We start from the raw sequence: 25474 nt of genomic DNA on the forward strand, positions 1-25474 counted from the left end.
GAGGGCAGCGCTCAGCACCCTGCAGGGCTTGGGAACATCAGAAACTGTACACTGATTCCTAAGCACCGGTATGTGTGATCCTAATGCGGCACGTGTGTGCCACACAGGTGCACACGGACAGACGGACAAGAATATCCCCAGGTACTGTTTTTTCCAGTACCGGAAATATCCAGACGTCTGAAAGACGCCTTAGAACACAAATTAACCCCACATCTGCAGGTTAATAGCATTTTTTGACATGATAGGTTCCCTTTAAACTTGGTTTTGCAGAAGAGGAACTGTTTCACCTGCAAAATCTCACGGCAAGACTCCCTTTAAAGAAGCACTCCCAGGAAAATTCAGATTTCTTAGTCCCTTAGCATTATGCAATTGTACAGTGTGTATGTGTTCATATACTTAGCAATTACCGCCTTCACCTGATATCAGCGCCATTCTGCTTCTCTCCTTTATCTTGTGAGTGGCTACAATTCAGATTAGCCAGATCACAAGTTGTTAAAGATTAACTAATTTATTTGAGTGGAATTGAATTGTACTTGAATGTTATAAAATTGAATATGTGACGCTCGCAAGCCCTGCCCTGGGAAGATGGGGTGCTCGGAGCCGGGTCAGATGTTGAGAACGGGGATGCAGTCGTGGCCTGGACCCGTTCCGTGCCCAGGGCCGTCACATTGAAAATTATGTTAGGGCTTTCCGGGTTGAGTGGTAATTGTCGACTACGCCACCTGTGGTGTCTGGTGATGCGCCACCAGCGCCGCTACAGTCCGCTGAGGCCCGATGTCATGGCGGCTAAAGTTCTCGCTGCTCTCTACAGGCGGAGCGCGGCCTCAGGGCAGGCAAGACAGGATGAAAGGGGGGTAGTAGTGCGGGAGTAGGGACGCAGCGTCGCACGGAATGGCGCGTAATGAACAGTCCGGAGGCCATAGGGATGAATTTCCAAGGCTTTACTCACAGTTCTCATAAGCAGCGCAAGGCTTCTCCCTGCTCCTCGCGGAGTCCTGCGGCCACCAGGGACGGGGGTCCGACTACCTCCGAGGAAGTCCAGTGTGAGGTAACATCCCTACACCAGAGTGTTCCTGCACTACAGACTTTACCCCTTCCCCTCTGTGCGTGTGTAGATAGGCCGGGTCTCCCTCTGAGCTCCTCTCAGGTGTAGGGCTCGGGTGGCAATTCCTCTCCATCCGAAGCCCGCCGGGATCCTCAGGGCCTAACCGGGCTTTCCCGTCCTAGACATAGAGTATGAGGTCGGTTGTCGGGGGCCGGTACCCCTCTTGCAGCCGGAATCCCTCTGAATAGATCAGGTAGGCGAGGACAGGTGGCGTGCTCCGCTCCGTCTGCATCCTCCCCGGGACCCATTTGCTAGGTAGCCACACTCTAAAGCTCCCGGGCCTTCTTGATCCTGGTCCTTGGCCGGGTTGAGACATTCTTTGTCTGCAACCTCCCTCTTGTCCCATAGATCAGGGTACGAGGGCTGTGTCCCATGCCGGTGCAGGCCCACACAGGATCTGTGCTCCCGGAGGGAAGTCATTTAACACACAGTATTTTGACAGCACAGTACGACCACTTGACAGACAGATTGTCCGAGACCACACAGGTCTGAAGGGCTGGACAGGTCCACACAGGACCAGAGAAGTGTCACTAACTAACTGTTCCTCCACCCACACCCACTAACTGGTTCCTACTACTTTGTGTTCCCCAGTCTCCCTGAAACCAGGGGAGCAGCACCTAGTGCATACTAGCTCCCTCTGGTAAGAAATGTGGTGTTGGATGCAAAAACTTGGTACCTACCATCGCACCGGACTTACCTCAGAGGAGGAACACCACACTCCATTAAAGAAGTGCAGCATTCCTGTGGCGGCCGAACCCTCAGGGGCGCCACATTCCCCCCTGGTAAAACACAGCACGTCCGCGGGCTGCAAAGGAATAGCACCCAGGAAAATTTTTTTTTTTATATAAACAAGTAGAACTATCATCCCTTTATGGGAGGCACATTTCTTGTAACGTTGCATAACAGTTATAAAAGTACAAAAGTGCAAAGTATAAAATTATAAAAACACAGAGATATAAAAGTGCAAAAATTATAAATTAAGACAAGAGACTTTTTGATCAAGACAGTGGACTGCTTAAAGGTGACGACGGTCAGTTCAGTAGCAAGAGGGGCCTGCCTTAAACCCTCTACGTGGGCCCTGGGGTGGCTGCAGGGCATGAAGATCCGGAGCTGGACCCCCACACAAGCCACTCCAGACAGGTTTTGCTTCTGAGGTTTGAGGTAGAAGGAAGGCACGGTTTTGTATAAAACCAATAGGGAGCACCTAAATAGATGCATAACTATTTACAATGCAGTCCGCCGCCTGCCATAGTCCGCAGGGACCAAAGTCTCTATAAATGAAGGAACACACAAAAATAGCAGCAATAGTCAAACTTCAAACAATAACTACAGCAGCTGGAGCTGCTTCAGACTTGGGGCTCGCGAGGAGGGAAGGGCTCATTCCTCCCGGCAGAGGCTAGCCGGTCACCTGAGGTTGAGGGCGTGGTGTCGTCACTCCCAGACACTTTGTGAACATCCAGGGCGTACCACCCACGCTCCCCCTGGTGGCGAGCGAATGTCACAGTATCGCCCGGGGAGAGGTTCCGGCCGGGGTGTCCCTTCTTAAGGCGCGGCTCAACGTCCCGCCGGCTGACAAACACATCATCTTTAAATACGGGACTCCGGATAAATCCCCACCCCGCCTCATGGTGGAAACGCACAATCTTGCCTTCATATCGGGGACTGGGACGGGTGGCCTCCTCCAGTCGCGCCCGAGTCTTTGTAGCCTTGGTCCTGACTTCGAGGCGCTCGCAGCGTTGCTCCCGCCGACGTTGTTACCGTGCCAGCTGGAGGACCTGATCGCTACACCATTGGCTCCTCCTCTGCGCTTCAGATCTGGTCTCCCGCGGGAAGCCCATAAGGTCGCCCCCCTGGTTTTCCCAGGCCCACTCCTCGGCCTCGGGCCAGGTTACCGCCGGTGCAGGTAGCGGGGTCAGGGCGGGTTGCTGCGAGTCCTCTAATAATGCGGACCAGTCCGGGTTGGAGCCGGTAGCCTCCTCCGCAGCTCCAGGTGACTAGCCCAGAGGAAGATGGGGATAACTCAGTACCCGGGCCTTTAGCCTGGCCTTTAGGGGTGTCGCGGTGGTCGGCTCCCGGGCCCGTACCCTGGGCCTCTCTTTAAAAAGGGGTTGATATTTGTAAAGTTTATAAAAGAAAGAGTTTGTGACGCCACCTGTGGTTTCTGGTGAGGATCACCAGCGCTGCGCAGTCCCCTGAGGCTGATGATAGGGCAGCTTGATGGTATTGCTCTCCACAGGTAGAGCTGGGCCTCAGGGCAGTATAAGAACGGGTGTGCAGGACAAAGAGACTACGCCGGGCCAGAGGAAGAACAGGGACAGACACGATAGTCACTTCAGTACCTTTTACTGGTGGAATTTCAGGCACTCCCCGGAGCACTGTAGGGTGAAGGGTGTATGTCCGGATCCTCCCCAATGAGCAGGTTTTGGGCCTCCTGGTTCTTGCTGCTGCGTAATAAGTTTCTGACCTGCCTGGAGCTAGGCCTAACTTTGTCTCTGTCCTGCGCTGGCTGACCTTGTGGTAGGGCCTTCTCTTGGAGTGCACGCTCCCGACTTACGGGGCCTATGTGTCTCCTGGCTCTGGTACGTATCAGCACTTTAGCGATCCTGGGACCTGTAGTTCTCCAGGGATTCCGGTTTATCTTACTGGGTTGTGGAGATCCCGGCAAGCTTCGGACCCGGTGTCCGGTAACTTCTTCTTAGGGGTGAGCTAGTAAGGCTCCTCTGCCCCCTATGTACTAACTCTCTACTCCTTCGCCTTCGGCCTACTCGGACCCTCAATAGGCTACTCACACTAACGGCAGCGTGCCGCGGTTCACCGATCTTATGGCGCCGGCACACCTACAGCTCACCTCACTGAGCTACACCTGAGTCTGGACTCCACTCTGTATTCAGGCTTGCACCAACTGAACTCTCAGAGGAATTGCTGAGTCACTGAGCTCCACTGCAGACTGACCTGTTTCTGTGTCTCGCTCTGCAGGAACTCATCAACAGACTAACTGCTGCCTGGCTCCACCTTCCCTTATATATCTCCCTAAGGAGCTCCCTCTGGTGGTCTGAGGTGGAAGGTGGAGATGTGTGAATGGTTATGGGGGCCTCTTGTGGAGGAATCCTTCAATACACCCTTCTGGGTCTGTGATGCCAAGCACAGCTGGGCTTCACATTCCCCCTAGTTAAACTCAGCACTCCCGGGCTGAAGTACATTTTATAAAGAACAGTAATATGAAACATAAGCAATACTAAAACAATAAGGACTATCTTCCCTTTATGGGAGGCACGAATCTTAAACATTGCATAACCATAACAATTACAGAGTGTCCTCAGAATCCAAGTCTCTGGTGGTGAGGTTCCCAAGAAAGGATGTCCATCTCACAAAGTAGAGTACTTTGGTGGTTTTGAGGGACCTGTCCTAAACCCTCTACGTAGGCCCTGGGGTGGCTGCAGGGCATGAAGATCCCGAATCGGACCTCCACACGTGCCACTCCAAACAGGTTTTACTTCTGAGGTCACCTAAAGGGCACTCCAGGGAGCGCAATTATATACAATAAAAGTTTTTGGGCTGCACACAGTCCTCAGCCACGCAGTTCATTATGCAAATAAAGAATTAATAGGAAAAAGCACAAATTGATAAGCATGCATGAAATTATACAACTATGCAACACATTACAATTTAATATACAATACCCCAGGGGTAACTATATATATTTTTCAGAAACTTTGACTATTTACTGAGTGTACCTAGCAGGGGGTTTACCTCTCGTGCAGCGTACTGATCTGCGTAGTGCTGTGGTTGGTGGAGTGTCAGTGTCTGTATCCTCAGTTACTCTATCAGTTCTACGTGTGACCATGTTGTAAAACTGCCTTAACCTCTCTCTTGGACTGGCAAGTCTACCATTGGCTGGGCCCTCTTGCTCTGCTCCTGCCGGGGATCCTTCGTCCGGGGATACTTCTTGAGCTGGGTCTTCTGCAGCACTTACAGGTTCAACTTGCTGTTGAGGGTTCTCTGGCTGTTCATAGAATTGGAGTACTGGAATGATTACTGCACCTCCGATCTGAGGCCAATCCGCTGGGAAGTCTCCTAGGTCAGTGTGGATCACTGTTTCTTTAGGTTCTTCCTGGGTTGTGAAAGACACTTCATCTTGGGGTTTCAGTACATCTGGACACACCTTTAAGTGGTCCCTGGACACTGTAGCAGATGTTTTTCCTCCATCACGACTAATTATGCATGTCTTTTTGTTGTCAAATTTTGATGGTAACACAATGTAGGGGTCTTTTTCCCACTGGTCGTCAAGTTTGTGGTTGCGTCTTTTTCTTTTTAGTACTGTTTCACCAGGTGTGAAAGGTTCTGCGGGTGCGTTTTTGTTGTAGTGCATTTCCTGTTTTTCTCTCACCCGAGTAAGACTGTCCTTGACACAAGCTTGTACCCTTCTGTACTGCTCTTGTCTGGTTGTGTCCCAGTCCTCAGTGGTCATATCAGCTTCAGGCTCCACAACACCAAGCTCCAAGTCCATGGGCAGCTTTCCTGGCCTTGCCCGCATGAGATATGCCAGAGTGCAGTTGGTGGAACTGACTGGTATATGATTATACAGATCCACTAGGTCAGGCAGTAGGTCTGGCCACTGGTTTCTCTCCTCAAGTGGTATGGTCTTTAGCAGGTCGATGATGATGTTGTTCATCTTTTCACAGAGACCGTTTGTTTGTGGGTGATATGGTGTAGTTCTGATCTTTTTACACCCGTAGAGATGGCAGAACTCTTTGAACAATTCAGCCTCAAAGGCCGGGCCTTGGTCAGTCAGTACTTTCTCAGGGTATCCATTGTGTCTGCAGAAGTACGCTTGGAACGTCTTCGCTGCTGTCTCTGCTGTCAGGTCTTTGACAGGGGCGACCACCAGGAAGCGTGAGTAATGATCCACCATAGTCAGAGCATAGGAGTACCCTGACCTGCTGGGGGACAGCTTGACATGGTCCAGGGCCACGATCTCCAGGGGACGAGTCGTCTTGATGGGTTGCAGGGGTGTCTTCTGGCTGCTGAAGTCTTTCCTTCTTAGGCCGCAGGGTCCACAGTCCCGGCACCACCTTTCAATGGAGCTGTGCATTCCTACCCAGTAGAATCGACATTTCAGCAGGGTCTCTAGCTTTTTCCAGCCAAAGTGCCCCGCCTGATCGTGGTAAGCTTCTAATACCATCTGGATGTCCGTCTTCGGGACCACTATCTGCCATACCATATCGTGGGTTCTTGGATTGACGTACCTCCGTCACAGCTTCTCACGGTAGATAAACAGCCGGCTCCTCTCATTCCACAGCTGTTTTGCTTGGAGAGACGCATCCTTCTCCAGGGAGGCACCTTCTTGGGTTATCAGCTGTTTAATGCGGCTGACAACCGGGTCAGTGTCCTAGGTCTTTTTCCAGCTGTGGTGAGGAATGGGGTTTAACGTCTTTTCACGCGGCTCCCTGGAGGCTCGTTGCTCATGGATCATCCCACTCCGGTGAAAGGCAGGTAGCTCTATCTCTTCCAGGTCATCCACTTCTTCTTCTGTGTCTGACTGGTGAGGCATCCTAGACAGGGCATCGGCATTGGCGTCCTTGCGGCCCGCCCGGTATTTAATTGTAAATTGGTAGTTTGACAGCCGAGCCATCCATCATTGTTCCAGAGCCCCCAACTTAGCTGTTTCAAGATGGGTCAAGGGGTTGTTATCAATAAAGGCAGTGAACTTGCTGGAAGCCAGATAGTGCTTGAATATTTCAGTGATGGCCCAGACTAAGGCCAGGAACTCCAACTTGAAGCTGCTATAGTTCTCTGGGTTTCTCTCAGTCGGACGGAGCTTCCTGCTTGTGTGGCACCCCAGGGGTCTGGTTTCCCACAGTAATGTAATGTTATGTCTGAGAGCAGGTGGGAGGTCCTTTGGTCAGGGATCCTGTGCATGCCACACCTCCTGCCCAGTCTTGGGAGGGGAAGAACTTCCCCTATATAAACCCGGGGCTGAGGCAGGGTGAGGAGTAGAGAAGAAGTAGAGACGAGAAACAGTCATAGGAAGAAACAGCAGAAGCTCAGTGGGAGCAATACTACTACGAGTCAGGGGCTGGCAGCTGCAGAGCTCGCCCTGACTGAGAAGCTTTCTTACCGGACCCGGCGTCCGAGGCTGTGGGGACTAACTCTTACCCAGCAGCAGAAGCCGACCGGCAGGGGATTTCAGGTCCTCAGGCCCAGAAACCCGAAGGCACGGTCACACGCGTGGGACCAGCACCGCCATCGTGGAGCGGAAGCCATTAGAAGGCCCCGAGTCACCGGCCATACGGGTGAGCACCACACGGTACACTCAGGGACGTGGGCTACTTATATCCGCTTCTAGCAAGGTAGCCAGAAGAGTACAGTCAGTTTGGGAGGCCTACAACTCCGCCTGGCCAGGGGAGATCCCATCTGCTCAAGGACTGACCAGGCCCCATTCGCTAGCAAGTACTCCGGGAGGGTCTATCGTTGTTACCAGTAAAGACCCTGAATTACACCGCACCGTCTCTGAGTGGTTCCTGCTACCCCCATCTTCCACGTCGGCTGCCCTGAGGCCATACCCCTCCCGTTGGGGGTTATACTATCACGCTGCACAATTCTACACCGGCCTCAGCGGTCTGCCCTGCAGCGGCAGCTCCATAGCTGCAAATCAACGGGTGGCGTAGTCGACACTCAAATAACATCTATCAAGACTGCCACACACTGAGTTTGACTCCCTGGGCACGGACCGGGTCCCCGCCACTCGGAGACTACAACCCTCATCTGATCCGGTTCCGGGTAAGCCCCCGTGCGCGAGACGCTGCGCGACACAGCAGGCCCAGGGGCGCGTCACTTGCGTATGCGGTGACTTTCTCTTGCCTTTTCTGCTTCTGACTCAAGACAGCTCCCAGACCTTCGTTGCTGGCATCTGTATACAGCAGGAACGGTTGGCTGTAGTCAGGGTAGGCTAGGATCTCATCACCTGTCAGGATCTCCTTCATCTCCTGAAATGATTCAGCCTGTTCTTTACCCCAGTGGAATGGAGGGTTTTTGCCTTTGGGGGACTGCCCTACCAGGAGGTCTTGCAGAGGAGCTGCCTTTTTAGTGTAGTCCTTTACGAACCTCCAGTAATATCCGACTAGTCCCAGGAACTAACGCACCTCCTTGAGGTTCTTCGGCTCCGGCCACTTCTGGATGGCTGTGACTTTTTCCGGGTCTGGTGCTACGCCTTCCGGACTGACAATGTGTCCCAGGTACTGTACCTTTTTCTTGAGTAGGTGGCACTTTGAGGGTTTCAACTTCATCCCGTACCGGGACAGTGACTCAAATACCTCTGCCAGGTGTTTCAAGTGGTCCTCGTACGTTCTGGAGTACACAATTACGTCATCCAGGTAAAGTAACACAGTCTCGAAGTTGCGGTGTCCCAGGCAGCACTCCATCAATCTCTGGAACGTTCCGGGGGCATTGCAGAGTCCAAACGGCATGCTGTTGAACTCGCAGAGTCCCATCGGGGTGGTGAAGGCCGTCTTCTCCCGATCCTCCTCAGCCACAGCGACCTGCCAGTAACCACTAGTGAGGTCAAGGGTAGAAAAGTAATTTGCAGACTTCAAGGCAGCTAGGGACTCCTCTATGCGTGGCAAAGGGTATGCATCTTTATGTGTAATGCGATTTACTTGACGGTAATCTACACACATTCTCATGCTGCCATCCTTTTTCCTAACCAGCACTAGGGGAGCCGCCAGGGACTACAACTATCCCTAATTATTCCGCCTTCCTCATGTCATGCAGCATTTCTTTTGCCTTCTGGTAGTGAGCTGGGGGTATAGGCCTATAACGTTCTTTAATTGGGGAATGGTTGCCTGTGGGGATATGATGTTGAACCCCCTTAATCCTCCCGAAGTCTAGTGGATGTTTACTGAACACCTGCGAGTATTCTTGTACCACCCGGTGTACACCCTGTTTTTGATGGGCAGGAGTGGTGTCTGTCCCAAAATGGAGCTGTTGACACCAATCCTCCACCTGGGTTGCAGGGTCAGCTCACTGAGCTACACCTGAGTCTGGACTCCACTCTGTATTCAGGCTTGCACCAACTGAACTCTCAGAGGAATTGCTGAGTCACTGAGCTCCACTGCAGACTGACCTGTTTCTGTGTCTCGCTCTGCAGGAACTCATCAACAGACTAACTGCTGCCTGGCTCCACCTTCCCTTATATATCTCCCTAAGGAGCTCCCTCTGGTGGTTTGAGGTGGAAGGTGGAGATGTGTGAATGGTTATGTGGGCCTCTTGTGGAGGAATCCTTCAATACACCCTTCTGGGTCTGTGATGCCAAGCACAGCTGGGCTTCACACAGGCACCTCCGTTACCGAGCTCTCGTGACAGCGTAAGTCCCCACCAATAGCTGCCGGTTGCAGTTCAGGAGCTAGTGCTTGCTCCCAGGTGACTGCGTAGGGGACTATGTACTCCGCCATGAGGTCCAGGATCGTCTCTGATGGCTTCGCAGCCGGGGCAGGGGTTGCACTCTCACCTGCCTCTAGGTCACTCTCGACTTCGACCTCCGGGCCGACTGCTTCTGGAACCTCCTCTCCTCGACGGCGGTCTCAGATCCGCTGCAGCATCTCCGCTTTCCACGCAGCCGTCGCCGCCTCCTGGGCCTCCTTCTGCCTCCTTGCAAGTCCCGGAGCTTCCGAGTAGAGAAAGTCTATATCTCCCGGAGTCAACACGCCACCGCCTTGCTCTCTACCGGGTGAAGGGCTTGGACCGGGTTCAGTGGTCGCATGGTCTTGCTCCCCAGAGGCATCCATGTCCGCCTCCGTTGACTGCCAAGCTCCGACTGACATGGCCGCACCTTGTTGCTTTCCTTCTTCTTCCTCCTCTTTCGGGGCGGTTTCTGGGCGGCATGCTGACAGGCCCGCCTTCGTTCAGCCCATCCTGTTTGACGGGCATTACCCCGCGGACAGTCTCTCATGGAAGGGGCAGTCCACATATTTGGTGCCAAGCGGGAGCCCAGCCCACGATGGGAGATGTACAAAGACAGTCTTTTCACAGCATTATGGCGCCTGTTCTTCTTGGGCGGGCGCCATTTTTAAGTGCAAAACAACAGTCCAAGGTGTAAGGCACACAGTACCCGATAGCAATGGGCACTTTTCTCCATTGCTGCGGGCACGATATCCTGCCGACTACGCCAGTGATGTGACGCTCGCAAGCCCTGCCCGTGGAAGATGGGGTACTCGGAGCCGGGTCAGATGTTGAGAACGGGGATGCAGTCGTGGCCTGGACCCGTTCCGTGCCCAGGGCCGTCACATTGAAAATGATGTTAGGGCTTTCCGGGTTGAGTGGTAATTGTCGACTACGCCACCTGTGGTGTCTGGTGATGCGCCACCAGCACCGCTACAGTCCGCTGAGGCCCGATGTCATGGCGGCTAAAGTTCTCGCTGCTCCCCACAGGCGGAGCGCGGCCTCAGGGCAGGCAAGACAGGATGAAGGGGGGGTAGTAGTGCGGGAGTAGGGACGCGGCGTCGCATGGAATGGCGCGTAATGAACAGTCCGGAGGCCATAGGGATGAATTTCCAAGGCTTTACTCACAGTTCTCATAAGCAGCGCAAGGCTTCTCCCTGCTCCTCGCGGAGTCCTGCGGCCACCAGGGACGGGGGTCCGACTACCTCCGAGAAAGTCCAGTGCGAGGTAGCATCCCTACACCAGAGTTTTCCTGCACTACAGACTTTACCCCTTCCCGTCTGTGCGTGTGTAGATAGGCCGGGTCTCCCTCTGAGCTCCTCTCAGGTGTAGGGCTCGGGTGGCAATTCCTCTCCATCCGAAGCCCGCCGGGATCCTCAGGGCCAAACCGGGCTTTCCCGTCCTGGACATAGAGTACGAGGTCTGGTGTCGGGGGCCGGTACCCCTCTTGCAGCCGGAATCCCTCTGAATAGATCAGGTAGGCGAGGACAGGTGGCGTGCTCCGCTCCGTCTGCATCCTCCCCGGGACCCATTTGCTAGGGAGCCACACTCTAAAGCTCCCGGGCCTTCTTGATTCTGGTCCTTGGCCGGGTTGAGACATTCTTTGTCTGCAACCTCCCTCTCGTCCCATAGATCGGGGTACGAGGGCTGTGTCCCATGCCGTTGCAGGCCCACACAGGATCTGCACTCACGGAGGGAAGTCACTTAACACACAGTATTTTGACAGCACAGTACGACCACTTGAAAGACAGACTGTCCGAGACCACACAGGTCTGAAGGGCTGGACAGGTCCACACAGGACCAGAGAAGAACCAAGATCCAAGGACCAAGATCTAAGATGGCATACTATTAAATATGAAATTAGAAGTGTCACTAACTAACTGTTCCTCCACCCACACCCACTAACTGGTTCCTACTACTTTGTGTTCCCCAGTCTCCCTGTAACCAGGGGAGCAGCACCTAGTGCATACTAGCTCCCTCTGGTAAGAAATGTGGTGTTGGATGCAAAAACTAGGTAACTACCATCGCACCGGACTTACCTCAGAGGAGGAACACCACACTCCATTAAAGAAGTGCAGCATTCCTGTGGTGGCCGAACCCTCAGGGGCGCCACAAATATTCCCCAGAATATGGAATTTATGCAATATTTTCCCTGTTAATTCAGCAATGTGGCTCAAGGCTGAGGCATCAATTTGTTGAACTGTAGAGGGCCCATGAAATATTAAAATCCAGATAATGATACCCACCTCACCGCCCTCCTGCCCTGTCACCCCCGCAGCCCGTTGTCCGATTCACTGCACCTAGTCTTTTTGCCTTCCCTGGCTGTGAGCATCTTCTTCGGCCCTCTTCACTTTGGGATGGGTCTTCCGGCTTAACGAGGCATCTCTGCAGTGTTTTACATGCACAGAAGTTGATTATTTCATTGCAGTCGTATGAGCCTCACATACAGGATCTCATAGGATTACACTGAGAAATCGACTTCCATTCCACCCAAAAGGTGCTTTGTGATACAAATAGTCTGCACAGCAGTCATGCAGGAAAGAAGGGAATTGGAATGTTGAAGATCCAGGAAGATCCAGCTGAACAAATCTTCTAAAATCCATATTTTATTGGGTCATGCAAAAAATATGAGTGGAACAGGCTGCCACGAGAGGTGGTGAGTTCCCCTTCAATGGACGTCTTCAAACAGAGGCTGGACAGACATCTGTCTGAGATGATCTAGTGAATCCTGCTTTGAGCAGGGGGTTGGACCAGATGACCCAGGAGGTCCCTTCCAACTCTACCATTCTATGATTCTATGATTCTATATTTTAAAAGACCACCTTGAAGAAGAACAGGAAACGCGTTTCGAACTAAAAGTTCTTAATCATTGCATAGCAAAAAAACAGCAAGGAAGTGGTATTTATATGTCATATCCTGCTATGCACCTGTTCAGAGCTAGGTTAATCAAAAATTTAAACACACATACCATATTAAAACCGTATAGCATAGAAACAATGCATATAAATGTGAATAATCCAAAAGAAAAAAGGGAACATAAACATAATAATAATCCATAAATAATCACTCATAATGATACATCAAATCATGTCTGATATTTAAACCCACTGGTACACTTGTATTTAAAGTATAAATCCACGAACTTTCTCTATTAAGGAGTTTTCTCCTATGATCACCCCCTTTATGAGGTTTCAACACTTTTTCTATGCCCGTTACTATAAATGTTGAAGTATCTCCATTATGGCATAACGAAAAATGTCTTGATGCTGCAGAACACCTGATACTTAATTTATTATGTGCATCTGATAAATGCCGTCTGATGCGTTTTTTCAAGGGAGTACACGTACATCCCACATATTGAGGACAGCACGCACTGCATGAAATAATATATATAACATAAGTAGTATTACAATTAATAAAAAAATTTATGTTATATTTTATATTGATAGAAAAAGATGTAAATGTCGCTGCATTTTTATTATGGCTGTGTAGCACCCTGAGGATTCGGCTGCTACAGGGGTATTACACCTCAAGCCAGAGGTGTGGTATTCCACTCCCGGGTAAGGATGGAGTGTGGAACTGAGCTCAGATAGCTGCATACACTACATACATCCCATTTCCGGGGGACAGACCGACGGTACTCCCACCAGTATATGTGCAGGTACGACAGTGTCTGTCCCTGGCTGGAGTGGGAGGGGGGTGGAACATCCCAGTAGTGTAGGGGCAGATAGGGGGAGCAGTCTGGGTAAGGCTAGGAGCTCATTGGGTGCTGGTCACCTGAGCTCACACATAGAGGGAGTATATAAGGTGGGCACCATCTTAGGACAGGGTCTTTTGTAGAGTGAGTCAGCCTTTGTAGAGTCAGAGGAGCAGAGCAGAGAAGCTCAGCCAGAAGGGCTGACAGGGAGTTGTGGTTCCGGCTGGGCCCAGCTCCAAGGCCAAGTCTGAGAGAGAGAGAGAGGAGTCAGAAGGACCCAGAGAGAAGAAGAAGGAACCCCAAGACCCCAGAATACAAACAGCAGGGTGAAGGGTTGGCACCCAGGGTACCGGACCCCAAGCTGGTGGAGGCCACTAATCCTCAGCCAGAGACCGGAGGTCGTGGGCAGGATCTGCCACGACCCTCACTAAATCCACTAGGAAGGCATACCAAGTATAGGGTCAGGGAACCCAGAAGAGGTGTACCCACCAAGAGACCCGAGGGAGCCGGACATAGGTGGATCCCTGGTGAGAACGGCCAGAAGAGAGGGAAAGTCAGACAGGAGCTCAGGACCACGCTCCAGAATTGCTTGGGGGTTGGCCGAGTCCAGGACCTGGTGGACGCAGCACGGCTCGGGTGGTCGCTTCAGGCCAGAGTGACCATAAGAACACCCGTAAGTAAAAACCCCTGAACTGCACAGCCCGACTCTGAGTCTTCTTGCTGGATCATCCTGCACCTTCACAACCACCATCCTCTACATCTGACCCCCTGAGGCTATACCCCTCCCGTTGGGGGTTATACTACCACAGCTGCACACATACCAACAGCCTCAGCGGACCCTTCTGCAGCGGCGGCCTTTTGACCGCAAATCAACGGGTGGCGTAGTCGACACTAAAGAACATTTAACAACATCTGTAAAGACTGCCACACACTGAGTTTGACACCCTGGGCACGGACCGGGTCGCCGCCACTCGGAGACTACAACCCCCATCTGATCCGGCTCCGGGTAATCCCCAAACAGCACTGGCCCAGGGGGCGCGTCAACTTTGGCGTAGTCGGCAGGATTTCGTGCCCACAACCACCGGGTACTGCGTGCCTGAAGAGAAGTTCAAATTTACCTTAAGAAGAAGTCTCCCGCCGGTTCCAGAGGGTCCCCGCCATGGGACGCCATCACGGATCGATTCCCGCCGGTTGCCCGCCATCTGCAGCTTTTTCCCGCCATCCACGGAGTTTCCCGCCACTGGGAGACGATTCCCGCCATTTCCAGACGATTTCCCGCCTTGGAAGAGCGGACGCCATTATGGGCGTGCCAGAGGGTGGCAAGAGGTCACCTCCCATCGTGGGCCAGGTCAAGGAATGGCGCCAAAAGCGGAAACCGCCCCCACCAACAGAGACTGTGGTGCTAGAGATGTCCATCAGCGTGAGAGAACTGCCCCTGGAACTGACAATCACAAAGTTGCCCCGGGACCACCCCCAATGTGGGTGGAGACAGAACAAAAGAGAGAAGATGGGTGCAGCCTGGAGGAGTCTGGAGAGAGCGCACCCGGAGACAAGAAGTCTGGAGAGGACTCCGGAGAAGTCACACCCGGAGATGGAAGGAGAGTCAGGCAGCACCGACCCTGTGGTCAGGAGCCTGCTGCAAGCAACAACCCCACTAGGCTTAGTGGAGATCCTGGCACAGCTCCCCCGAGACCGGGAGTGTGCGCAGACCGCGCTGGAGCGCCTCGCATGGAGGATGGCCCAGGTGCAGCGAGAGACGCTGACGGAGTGGAGCCGAGAGATGGCCCTGCAGGCAAGAACCCGCCAGCGAAGCACGCCACCCGAGACGAGGAGACAGACCGCCTCTGAGGATGGTGCAGGAGGAGTGAAGGCCGGAGACGGCGCCGAAGAGGGAGCTGAACAGATGGAGGCAGGTAAAGGGGACGTCACTACCCCGAGCCGAGAAGCCGCGTGCCTGCCCCAGCTCCCCGTCGCAGAGCCCGAAATTCCCCCTGCCGTGCCCGTCGCTGCATTGTCACCGCTCCAGACAAGGCCTCAAGCAGAAGCCGCGGCCGCGACCCCTGTGACGTCATGCGCCTCAACCCTGAGCGCGGCAAAGCAGGAAACACCACCGGCCTGGTCGCAAGGTCTAGTACCCCCGGGCGCCGCAGTTCCAACAGCGCCCTCTACCTCCACTGAGCCACCGGCCTGGTCGCTGGGCCAAGTTACCCCGGGCGCCGCCGTCTTCACGGTGCCCTTTACCTTCAGGCTGCCCCAAGCCTGGTCGCAAAGCCTAGTGAACCCGGGCGCCGCTACCACCACCGCGCCCTCAACGTCCACCGTGCCGCACCTGGGTGAAGACTTGTTTGCCCAGCACACGTGCCCGGATGGGCAGCCCTTTGTGTGGCCACCGGAGTTCCACCATCCCCGACTCCGGAAAGAAAGACCCCTCGATGAGCCCCTGATTCCGGTTCCGAAGCCCGTTAAGATCACCCCACTCTCGTTGGAGGAAGCGCAGTTTGCGTGGGACCCCACCGGAGGAGACCTGATGGGATTCACCCAAGAGACTCGGGCAGCCGCAGCTGAGCGTGCGAAGTGCTGCCGGCAGCAGTTAGAGGTCTTCGACCGGGAGCGAAGAGAGAGGCGGGTCCGTGAGCAGCGGCTGCAGGAACAGAGCGCAGAGCAGAAGAGCCGGACCAGGAGGAACCCCCGTGCAGCCCACGGTCCCCGTGCCACCGGGACTGTAATTAAATTCCAACTGCAGCACGGTTGGGGTTTCATCAGGGATCATCACACCCCCGGCGACGTCTTTGTCACCCGCAGAGACGTGGAGTCCCATCTTCCGGAGGGATACAGAGGTCGTGACCTATATGTAGGGGACGAGGTCACGTTCACCCGGCACAAGTGTGCCAAAGGACCCTACGCCCTCCATGTACACCGGCTGACGGAGGAGGAGCTAAGGTGTGAAGAGGAGCAAGAGGACCCGGACGGGTCTGAAGGAGGAGCAGGAGTACGCCGTCATTAAAGTACGGTAAAGAGACTGTACATAGTTACCCGTCAGGGTATAAGAACTGTTACTGCTGCTGTGACACCCCAGGGGTCTGGTTGCCACAGTGATAGAGATATTACGTCTGAGAGCAGGTGGGAGGTCCTTTGGTCAGGAATCCTGTGCATGCCACACCTCCTGCCCAGTCTTGGGAGGGGAAGGACTTCCCCGATATAAACCTGGGGCTGAGGCAGAGTAGAGGGTTCTGAGAGGAGAAGACAGGGAGCAGAGCTGCTCTATGGGCTCTGCTCCACAGGCAGGCCCTGTCCAGGGGCCTGAGCCTGGAGTCCAGGAAGAGTAGAGACAAGAGCAGCATAGGAAGCAGCAGAGTCACAAGGAGTCAGGGGCTGGCAGCTAAAGAGCTCGCCCTGACTAAGAAGATTCTTTACCGGACCCGGAGTCCGAGGCTGTGGGGACTAACTTCTACCCAGCAGCAGAATCCGTCAGGCAGGGGATTTCAGGTCCCCTGGCCCAGAAGCCCGAAGGCCCGGTCACACGCGTGGGACCAGCACCGCCATCGTGGAGCGGAAGCCATTAGAAGGCCCCGAGTCACCGGCCATACGGGTGAGCACCACACGGTACACTCAGGGACGTGGGCTACTTACATCAGCTTCTAGCAAGGTAGCCAGAAGAGTACAGTCAGCTTGGGAGGCCTACAACTACGCCTGGCCAGGGGAGATCCCATCTGCTCAAGGACTGACCAGGCCCCGTTCGCTAGCAAGTACTCCGGGAGGGTCTATCGTTGTTACCAGTAAAGACCCTGAACGCTACCATACCGTCTCTGAGTGGTTCCTGCTACCCCCATCATCCACGTCGGCTGCCCTGAGGCCATACCCCTCCCGTTGGGGGTTATACTATCACGCTGCACCATCCTTCCACCGGCCTCAGCGGTCTGCCCTGCAGCAGCAGCCCCCTGGCTGCATTCAACGGGTGGCGTAGTCATCAACTATTTACTACTAATAGACTGCCGTCTAGTTTGACTCCCTGGGCACGGACCGGGTCACCGCCACGAGATTACAACCCTCCACGGATCCGGCTCCGGGTAAGCTCCCGCGTGCGCACCGTAGCGCGACACAGGCCCAGGGGCGCGTCAACTTTGGCGTAGTCGGCAGGATTTCGTGCCCGCAACCACCGGGTACTGCGTGCCTGAAAAAGAGACTTTTCAAACTTACCAGTGGTGAAGATTCCCGCCATCTGTGAAGATTCCCGCCATCCGTGGAGTTTTCCCGCCATCCGGCGCCATCTTCTGCCTTCTTCCCGCCATCCGAGGAGTTTTCCCGCCATCCGGCGCCATCTTCTGCCTTCTTCCCGCCATCCGAGGAGTTTTCCCGCCATCCGGCGCCATCTTGGAGACGCCGCGCGGGAAGAAGAGGGGCGTGGACTCCGAAAGCGCGCGAGAACTGAAGCCCCGCCTCACGTCCGGACGTTGCGTAAGGTCCTGGAAGGAGCCCAGCAGACGCCGACGTCACAGGAGCGCGACGCCAGGTCCTCTACCCCGACGATTGACTGCGGAGCCGCGGCCTACGGAAGAGGATCTCCGGAAGGTAGGCCACGGTCCACTAGGGGGGAGGAGGACACCAGGAACGGACAGCAAGATGGCGGACCGGCAGCAGACTAAGCTGCCCAGCATCGGCAGTGCCCCAGTCGTCGCCGGCCCCGACCAGCGCCGGGAGAAGACGCGTGACGCAGGAGCGGTCGCGGGAGCAGGTAAGAGGAGTCTCCCTGTCCCGGACGCTGCCAGCGTCAGCCTGCTCCCGGGCCCCCTGGTGGAGCCGCCGATTCCGGGCGCTGCAGACACCGACCTGCTCCAGCCCCCGCAACAAGCCCTGCGGCCAAGCCCTCCAGCCCTGGGCACTACCACCACCAGCCCGCGCCCAGGCCCAAAGTTGCACCCTCTGACCCCGGGCGTCATCAACGGCGACCCTCTCCACGCCTGGTCGCAAGGCCTGAACTCCCCAGGTGCAAAAGGACTGTACGCCCTCCACGTTAACCAAGGAGGAGCTGCAGTACTACCAATACGAGGAAAGCCAAGAGGACCCGGACGGGTCTGAAGCCTACACACAAGAAGGAGCAGGAGGATGCCGTTACTGAAGTACGGTAAAGTGGAACTGTACATAGTTACCCATAGGGGTACTTGTGTTGCTAATTAAAATATGGTCCCCGTTGGGACAAGTGTGAACTGTTCCCGTGTGTCCCCTATCCTTAACCAGGCTGAGGACTGTGAGCAGCCATCCCATCTCCCCACAGGCTGAGGACTGTGAGCAGCCAATCCTTATCCCCACTGGCCGAGGACTGAGAGCGGCCATATCTTGTAAATATTATGTGTTTCCAGTTATTTATAGGAGTCCTTGGTGGATTTACCGGGAATCCTTTGTACAGTTAGTGGAGCGTAACCCAGGATGGACTAAAAGACTGTTAAGGACTCGGGGTAGGACAGACCCCTACCTGGTTACGTCTCCCTGTTTTGGTGAAATGGACACCTTGCTTTTCAAAACTGCACCCGGTTGCGGACACGCCGTAACCATCTTATGTGTTTTTCTTATTGTATTGTTATTGCTATACCTTTGTTATGTTACAAAAATATGTTTAGTCCCGGAGTACTAAATTTCACTAGGGGGGAATGTGACACCCCAGGGGTCTGGTTGCCACAGTGATAGAGATATTACGTCTGAGAGCAGGTGGGAGGTCCTTTGGTCAGGAATCCTGTGCATGCCACACCTCCTGCCCAGTCTTGGGAGGGGAAGGACTTCCCCGATATAAACCTGGGGCTGAGGCAGAGTAGAGGGTTCTGAGAGGAGAAGACAGGGAGCAGAGCTGCTCTATGGGCTCTGCTCCACAGGCAGGCCCTGTCCAGGGGCCTGAGCCTGGAGTCCAGGAAGAGTAGAGACAAGAGCAGCATAGGAAGCAGCAGAGTCACAAGGAGTCAGGGGCTGGCAGCTAAAGAGCTCGCCCTGACTAAGAAGATTCTTTACCGGACCCGGAGTCCGAGGCTGTGGGGACTAACTTCTACCCAGCAGCAGAATCCGTCAGGCAGGGGATTTCAGGTCCCCTGGCCCAGAAGCCCGAAGGCCCGGTCACACGCGTGGGACCAGCACCGCCATCGTGGAGCGGAAGCCATTAGAAGGCCCCGAGTCACCGGCCATACGGGTGAGCACCACACGGTACACTCAGGGACGTGGGCTACTTACATCAGCTTCTAGCAAGGTAGCCAGAAGAGTACAGTCAGCTTGGGAGGCCTACAACTACGCCTGGCCAGGGGAGATCCCATCTGCTCAAGGACTGACCAGGCCCCGTTCGCTAGCAAGTACTCCGGGAGGGTCTATCGTTGTTACCAGTAAAGACCCTGAACGCTACCATACTGTCTCTGAGTGGTTCCTGCTACCCCCATCATCCACGTCGGCTGCCCTGAGGCCATACCCCTCCCGTTGGGGGTTATACTATCACGCTGCACCATCCTTCCACCGGCCTCAGCGGTCTGCCCTGCAGCAGCAGCCCCCTGGCTGCATTCAACGGGTGGCGTAGTCATCAACTATTTACTACTAATAGACTGCCGTCTAGTTTGACTCCCTGGGCACGGACCGGGTCACCGCCGCGAGATTACAACCCTCCACGGATCCGGCTCCGGGTAAGCTCCCGCGTGCGCACCGTAGCGCGACACAGGCCCAGGGGCGCGTCACTGCTAGTTAAAATATAGTCCCCGTTGGGACCAGCAAATTGAACTGAAACCCGTGTGTCCCTTTTCCCCACTGGTCGAGGACTGAGAGCGGCCACCTTCCCTTGTATATAGTTGCGCTTTCTAAGGCGCCCCCTACCGGTTTTATAGGAAACTGTTGTTTTTACTACAAGAGACTGTCGCACTTTACCCGGTCACAAGTTGCACCGTGGCCGGAGGAACAAGAGTGTTATTTATGAAAAGCTTTATATGAAAAGTTTATGCTGATAATATATGATGTTTTATATGTTTATGTTTTATGAAAAAAAAAAATGTATGTTTGTGGATGTTTTTATTCTTTTACAGCCCGAGGACGTGCTGTGATTTACCAGGGGGGAATGTAGCACCCTGAGGATTCGGCTGCTACAGGGGTATTACACCTCAAGCCAGAGGTGTGGTATTCCACTCCCGGGTAAGGATGGAGTGTGGAACTGAGCTCAGATAGCTGCATACACTACATACATCCCATTTCCGGGGGACAGACCGACGGTACTCCCACCAGTATATGTGCAGGTACGACAGTGTCTGTCCCTGGCTGGAGTGGGAGGGGGGTGGAACATCCCAGTAGTGTAGGGGCAGATAGGGGGAGCAGTCTGGGTAAGGCTAGGAGCTCATTGGGTGCTGGTCACCTGAGCTCACACATAGAGGGAGTATATAAGGTGGGCACCATCTTAGGACAGGGTCTTTTGTAGAGTGAGTCAGCCTTTGTAGAGTCAGAGGAGCAGAGCAGAGAAGCTCAGCCAGAAGGGCTGACAGGGAGTTGTGGTTCCGGCTGGGCTCAGCTCCAAGGCCAAGTCTGAGAGAGAGAGAGAGGAGTCAGAAGGACCCAGAGAGAAGAAGAAGGAACCCCAAGACCCCAGAATACAAACAGCAGGGTGAAGGGTTGGCACCCAGGGTACCGGACCCCAAGCTGGTGGAGGCCACTAATCCTCAGCCAGAGACCGGAGGTCATGGGCAGGATCTGCCACGACCCTCACTAAATCCACTAGGAAGGCATACCAAGTATAGGGTCAGGGAACCCAGAAGAGGTGTACCCACCAAGAGACCCGAGGGAGCCGGACATAGGTGGATCCCTGGTGAGAACGGCCAGAAGAGAGGGAAAGTCAGACAGGAGCTCAGGACCACGCTCCAGAATTGCTTGGGGGTTGGCCGAGTCCAGGACCTGGTGGACGCAGCACGGCTCGGGTGGTCGCTTCAGGCCAGAGTGACCATAAGAACACCCGTAAGTAAAAACCCCTGAACTGCACAGCCCGACTCTGAGTCTTCTTGCTGGATCATCCTGCACCTTCACAACCACCATCCTCTACATCTGACCCCCTGAGGCTATACCCCTCCCGTTGGGGGTTATACTACCACAGCTGCACACATACCAACAGCCTCAGCGGACCCTTCTGCAGCGGCGGCCTTTTGACCGCAAATCAACGGGTGGCGTAGTCGACACTGAAGAACATTTAACAACATCTGTAAAGACTGCCACACACTGAGTTTGACACCCTGGGCACGGACCGGGTCGCCGCCACTCGGAGACTACAACCCCCATCTGATCCGGCTCCGGGTAATCCCCAAACAGCACTGGCCCAGGGGGCGCGTCAACTTTGGCGTAGTCGGCAGGATTTCGTGCCCACAACCACCGGGTACTGCGTGCCTGAAGAGAAGTTCAAATTTACCTTAAGAAGAAGTCTCCCGCCGGTTCCAGAGGGTCCCCGCCATGGGACGCCATCACGGATCGATTCCCGCCGGTTGCCCGCCATCTGCAGCTTTTTCCCGCCATCCACGGAGTTTCCCGCCACTGGGAGACGATTCCCGCCATTTCCAGAAGATTTCCCGCCTTGGAAGAGCGGACGCCATTATGGGCGTGCCAGAGGGTGGCAAGAGGTCACCTCCCATCGTGGGCCAGGTCAAGGAATGGCGCCAAAAGCGGAAACCGCCCCCACCAACAGAGACTGTGGTGCTAGAGATGTCCATCAGCGTGAGAGAACTGCCCCTGGAACTGACAATCACAAAGTTGCCCCGGGACCACCCCCAATGTGGGCGGAGACAGAACAAAAGAGAGAAGATGGGTGCAGCCTGGAGGAGTCTGGAGAGAGCGCACCCGGAGACAAGAAGTCTGGAGAGGACTCCGGAGAAGTCGCACCCGGAGATGGAAGGAGAGTCAGGCAGCACCGACCCTGTGGTCAGGAGCCTGCTGCAAGCAACAACCCCACTAGGCTTAGTGGAGATCCTGGCACAGCTCCCCCGAGACCGGGAGTGTGCGCAGACCGCGCTGGAGCGCCTCGCATGGAGGATGGCCCAGGTGCAGCGAGAGACGCTGACGGAGTGGAGCCGAGAGATGGCCCTGCAGGCAAGAACCCGCCAGCGAAGCACGCCACCCGAGACGAGGAGACAGACCGCCTCTGAGGATGGTGCAGGAGGAGTGAAGGCCGGAGACGGCACCGAAGAGGGAGCTGAACAGATGGAGGCAGGTAAAGGGGACGTCACTACCCCGAGCCGAGAAGCCGCGTGCCTGCCCCAGCTCCCCGTCGCAGAGCCCGAAATTCCCCCTGCCGTGCCCGTCGCTGCATCGTCACCGCTCCAGACAAGGCCTCAAGCAGAAGCCGCGGCCGCGACCCCTGTGACGTCACGCGCCTCAACCCTGAGCGCGGCAAAGCAGGAAACACCACCGGCCTGGTCGCAAGGTCTAGTACCCCCGGGCGCCGCAGTTCCAACAGCGCCCTCTACCTCCACTGAGCCACCGGCCTGGTCGCTGGGCCAAGTTACCCCGGGCGCCGCCGTCTTCACGGTGCCCTTTACCTTCAGGCTGCCCCAAGCCTGGTCGCAAAGCCTAGTGAACCCGGGCGCCGCTACCACCACCGCGCCCTCAACGTCCACCGTGCCGCACCTGGGTGAAGACTTGTTTGCCCAGCACACGTGCCCGGATGGGCAGCCCTTTGTGTGGCCACCGGAGTTCCACCATCCCCGACTCCGGAAAGAAAGACCCCTAGATGAGCCCCTGATTCCGGTTCCGAAGCCCGTTAAGATCACCCCACTCTCGTTGGAGGAAGCGCAGTTTGCGTGGGACCCCACCGGAGGAGACCTCATGGGATTCACCCAAGAGACTCGGGCAGCCGCAGCTGAGTGTGCGAAGTGCTGCCGGCAGCAGTTAGAGGTCTTCGACCGGGAGCGAAGAGAGAGGCGGGTCCGTGAGCAGCGGCTGCAGGAACAGAGCGCAGAGCAGAAGAGCCGGACCAGGAGGAACCCCCGTGCAGCCCACGGTCCCCGTGCCACCGGGACTGTAATTAAATTCCAACTGCAGCACGGTTGGGGTTTCATCAGGGATCATCACACCCCCAGCGACGTCTTTGTCACCTGCAGAGACGTGGAGTCCCATCTGCCGGAGGGACACAGAGGTCGTGACCTATATGTAGGGGACGAGGTCACGTTCACCCGGCACAAGTGTGCCAAAGGACCCTACGCCCTCCATGTACACCGGCTGACGGAGGAGGAGCTAAGGTGTGAAGAGGAGCAAGAGGACCCGGACGGGTCTGAAGGAGGAGCAGGAGTACGCCGTCATTAAAGTACGGTAAAGAGACTGTACATAGTTACCCGTCAGGGTATAAGAACTGTTACTGCTGCTAGTTAAAATATAGTCCCCGTTGGGACCAGCAAATTGAACTGAAACCCGTGTGTCCCTTTTCCCCACTGGTCGAGGACTGAGAGCGGCCACCTTCCCTTGTATATAGTTGCGCTTTCTAAGGCGCCCCCTACCGGTTTTATAGGAAACTGTTGTTTTTACTACAAGAGACTGTCGCACTTTACCCGGTCACAAGTTGCACAGTGGCCGGAGGAACAAGAGTGTTATTTATGAAAAGCTTTATATGAAAAGTTTATGCTGATAATATATGATGTTTTATATGTTTATGTTTTATGAAAAAAAAATAAATGTATGTTTGTGGATGTTTTTATTCTTTTACAGCCCGAGGACGTGCTGTGATTTACCAGGGGGGAATGTAGCACCCTGAGGATTCGGCTGCTACAGGGGTATTACACCTCAAGCCAGAGGTGTGGTATTCCACTCCCGGGTAAGGATGGAGTGTGGAACTGAGCTCAGATAGCTGCATACACTACATACATCCCATTTCCGGGGGACAGACCGACGGTACTCCCACCAGTATATGTGCAGGTTCGACAGTGTCTGTCCCTGGCTGGAGTGGGAGGGGGGTGGAACATCCCAGTAGTGTAGGGGCAGATAGGGGGAGCAGTCTGGGTAAGGCTAGGAGCTCATTGGGTGCTGGTCATCTGAGCTCACACATAGAGGGAGTATATAAGGTGGGCACCATCTTAGGACAGGGTCTTTTGTAGAGTGAGTCAGCCTTTGTAGAGTCAGAGGAGCAGAGCAGAGAAGCTCAGCCAGAAGGGCTGACAGGGAGTTGTGGTTCCGGCTGGGCCCAGCTCCAAGGCCAAGTCTGAGAGAGAGAGAGAGGAGTCAGAAGGACCCAGAGAGAAGAAGAAGGAACCCCAAGACCCCAGAATACAAACAGCAGGGTGAAGGGTTGGCACCCAGGGTACCGGACCCCAAGCTGGTGGAGGCCACTAATCCTCAGCCAGAGACCGGAGGTCGTGGGCAGGATCTGCCACGACCCTCACTAAATCCACTAGGAAGGCATACCAAGTATAGGGTCAGGGAACCCAGAAGAGGTGTACCCACCAAGAGACCCGAGGGAGCCGGACATAGGTGGATCCCTGGTGAGAACGGCCAGAAGAGAGGGAAAGTCAGACAGGAGCTCAGGACCACGCTCCAGAATTGCTTGGGGGTTGGCCGAGTCCAGGACCTGGTGGACGCAGCACGGCTCGGGTGGTCGCTTCAGGCCAGAGTGACCATAAGAACACCCGTAAGTAAAAACCCCTGAACTGCACAGCCCGACTCTGAGTCTTCTTGCTGGATCATCCTGCACCTTCACAACCACCATCCTCTACATCTGACCCCCTGAGGCTATACCCCTCCCGTTGGGGGTTATACTACCACAGCTGCACACATACCAACAGCCTCAGCGGACCCTTCTGCAGTGGCGGCCTTTTGACCGCAAATCAACGGGTGGCGTAGTCGACACTAAAGAACATTTAACAACATCTGTAAAGACTGCCACACACTGAGTTTGACACCCTGGGCACGGACCGGGTCGCCGCCACTCGGAGACTACAACTCCCATCTGATCCGGCTCCGGGTAATCCCCAAACAGCACTGGCCCAGGGGGCGCGTCAGCTGCAGCAAGTGCAAATGGAGTGACCACATTTATAAAAACCAGTTGTGTGTAACCAGGGGATAAAAGATCACCCAAAGTGGGTGCCTTATGAGCTGTGAACCTAACTGGTGTTAGTAGTACTTCTCTCAATTTGGGATCTGTAGAAAGCATAGGAAGATATTTGTTGATAATATTTTTGATCATAGAAAATTGGGGGCTATACTGAGAGACAAAGGTGACCTGGTTGGATCCATTCACACCATCTGAAGGGTGATTACTG

The sequence above is a fragment of the Phyllobates terribilis genome, unplaced genomic scaffold (genome assembly GCF_046119375.1).
Source record: "Phyllobates terribilis strain yellow unplaced genomic scaffold, ASM4611937v1 Scaffold_1__5_contigs__length_1240528914, whole genome shotgun sequence".
Lineage (NCBI taxonomy): Eukaryota > Metazoa > Chordata > Amphibia > Anura > Dendrobatidae > Phyllobates > Phyllobates terribilis.